The sequence below is a fragment of the Orcinus orca genome, chromosome 5 (assembly GCF_937001465.1).
Source record: "Orcinus orca chromosome 5, mOrcOrc1.1, whole genome shotgun sequence".
In the NCBI taxonomy this organism is placed as follows: Eukaryota; Metazoa; Chordata; class Mammalia; order Artiodactyla; family Delphinidae; genus Orcinus; species Orcinus orca.
The window spans coordinates 86,507,526-86,510,625 of NC_064563.1; the positions used below are offsets into that span (position 1 = coordinate 86,507,526).

Below are 3,100 nucleotides of genomic sequence, written 5' to 3' on the forward strand. Positions count from 1 at the left end.
GTAAGTGCACAAGCACCCCAACTACACACTTCCTCATGACAACATATGCAATCTCGTCCTAATAAAATACAGAAGCAGGCCCAACATTACTTGTATTTCAGCATTTTTCTGTGGCTCCTGGGAAAATATCACAGATATTTGCTCTGTCATTGCTTCTTCACATAACAGTTATAAGGCAAAGTAAGCTTCTCCTGCCTCTAATTTCCTACACACTAGAAGTGAGGTTGGGGGTAGGTGATTAATCAAGAAAAAAAATTCTTATATCTTCTTTTGATCTTCATCTCTGAAAGAAAGAAAAGAGTTTAAGCAGAATTAGGCTGAGGGGAGGAGATCTTGAAGGCATTCGGGAAAACTAACAAGTGAATCACTTATCTTTTTTTTCCCCAAAAGAATCATTTGTTGATAATTGGGGAAAGAAAAGAGAATCAACACTTTGCTGGGCCTCTTCTATGTGTTATTTCATTTAATTCTCACAACATGCAACCAACTAATAAGCATAATATATAATTGGTATAAAACGCACAGAGTTTAAGTATAATTTTAGATTAGGCATCTTTTGCCCCTATTTTTCCACTGCATCATAAGTGAGGTTCCTCATACCCCATTAGCAGCTGTGATACAGGTCTGCGTTTGCCTGAACTTTGTTTCATTTCAATCCGAGGTATACTTTAGTATTACGTAGAGTTATTTGATGTGGTGACACCTCCCTAAGATACCATCGTGGGGTAATGTAGAAGATACTAGGTGAATGTCATCAGACATCAATTTCAGGCCTGCTGCTAACTGGCTGCATGGCATGGCTTGGGCAAGTCATGGGATCTTGCTGGGCCTCGGTTTCCTCACCTGTGAAATGAGATGAGCATTGACTCCATTAACTGTAACAGCCTTGTAGCTCAACAAAGCCAGGTTCTCTAGGGAATGTGTGTGTTTAAATTAGTTTTACTTTGAGATATATGGCTGCCTCACTCTTTCAGAATACTAGAAATATTCTGAATTCTCACAAAAGTAGAGTTCACCTCTCTCCTCAGATACATATGTGTGTGTGTGTGTGTGTGTGTGTGTGTATAAAATTAATTCTAAAATCTTCCCATACACACCTGTCATTGGCACCTGCTCCAGGTAAGCTGATGGAATAGGAAACAGGAAACAGGTGCCTGCAGTTATAGATCTCCTCTTTCAGAAGCCTGGATCCTGAATTATGAGAATGCTGTCTCTTTCCTAGAATCTTCTTTCTCTGCCCTCTTCTCTTCATCCCTAATCTTACCTCCTCTCAGTTACCTGAGATGGCTAACCCGGGCTAAATTATTTTTGAAAGTTGTGGCCTTATACTTTACATGCCTGTATTGTAACAGAAGAAATCAAAGACTAATTTTCAATTGCAATTTCAAGCTGTAGCGGAAGTGAGGATTGTTCTGGAGGATGGGAAGGTAACTTCAGGGAAGTCAAGCTTTCTGAGCAGCCCACATCCTATAGATGACAACAAACATTCATGGATTTAAGAAATGTAAAGCCGCGGTGGAATTCCCGGTACATGGTAGGAACTGAACACGTGGTAAATCTTCTTATTCTTCCTCTTCGAGTCAGCTTTGCATATTGTATAATCTACTCAGATCCCTGGTAGGCTTGTCCTCTTTTAAAATCCCCTTGAAGCGTTTGAAACCTGGGACAATGTTTTAGAATTTTACCTAATGTATTAGTTCTACAAATGAACCATTTTTCTCTTGCGCTTTCTTTTATCTTTCTCTGGATCTTGCTAATCCTTTATTTTATACTCCATTGCTCTTTTCTCTCCTTCCTTCTTTTGAATGTGTACCTTTTACATCTACAGAATTGCCATCTCCTAATATTCTTATTATCCAGCCCACCTCGCTGGTGGCCATGGGGTAAAGTAAATTTTCTGGCTTGGGAGCAGGTCTAGTAATGTGCAGAAATACCATCCCTGAGACAAGGGGAGAATTTAATATGCTTTCTAATCTCTTCTTCCCCTGTGCCCCTCCTCTGTTGTCCCTTGTATCAAAGTACTGAGAGTTGGTCAATCTTTTTTTTTTTCCGTTTTCTTTTTTCCTGCCTTATTTTGTTTTGTCAGCTTGTAGAAGACTGAGAACCAGGGATGTATGATGAAAGAGCCTGACAGTCTGGAAGCAGGAAACCAGCAGAGGGGTGGGAGGAGCCTGCTGTTGACTCCTGCCCATTCCTGGCATTCTTCCACTTCAATGAACCCTATTTATTTGCTTTTCTCTAAAAATGAAGTCAACTACCTGTAGGTTTTTTAAATGAATTTTTATTGGAGTATAGTTGATTGACAGTGTTGTGTTAGTTTCTGCTGTACAGCAAAGTGTATCAGTTATATATATACATATATCCACTCTTGTTGAGATTCTTTTCCCACATAGGTCATTACAGAGTATTGAGTAGAGTTCCTTGTGCCATACAGTAGGTCCTTATTAGTTATCTGTTTTATATACAATAGTGTGTATATGTCAATGCCAATCTCCCAATTTAAAAGATATGGAACGCTTCGTGAATTTGTGTATCATCCTTGGGCAGGGGCCATGCTAATCTTCTCTGTATTATTCCAATTTTAGTATATATGTGCTGCTGAAGTGAGCACCTGCCTGTGGTTTTTATTGCCCTCCTTCCCAGGTCTTTGTCTTTTTTATGCCTATTGCTTATTTCTCCCTCTACTTTTTCTTTCTCTCTTCCTCTTTTCCTAGATAACTGTCCTCCCTCTTCTCTAGCTCATACTTTTTTCAAGGACGGCATAAATCCTCTTCATTTCATAAAAGATGGGCTAATCATCAATTATGATAAAACAGAAAATGTGTCTTGTTTTATAAAGTCAGATTTTTTTTTCATTTTCACATTTCCTCTAACTCTTGAAATAACCCTAAGAGGTATGTATTACTGTCATTCCCATTTCACAGGTGACAAAACCAAGCACAGGCTCCACATTACAATGAACTACTAGGTATTCTGATTCCTGATAGTATGCCCTTTGCGCAAAATTTTACTGTCTTTCCATTTTAGTGTGTACTGATCTGTCCCTTCTCCGATTTATTTTAGTACTTGTGCCTGACTGTGCGTAATTTAATATTTAATT

At 38.8% G+C, this 3,100-nt stretch overlaps 1 non-coding gene across 1 annotated transcript; it reads right to left on the reverse strand.

Moving 5' to 3' along the window:
• Positions 1 to 2,502: 2,502 nt before the first annotated feature.
• Positions 2,503 to 2,611, reverse strand: LOC117196106 (U6 spliceosomal RNA). The gene has a single exon (XR_004476126.1). It is a non-coding gene; the product is annotated as a U6 spliceosomal RNA (small nuclear RNA).
• Between the last annotated feature and the right edge of the window lie 489 nt (positions 2,612 to 3,100).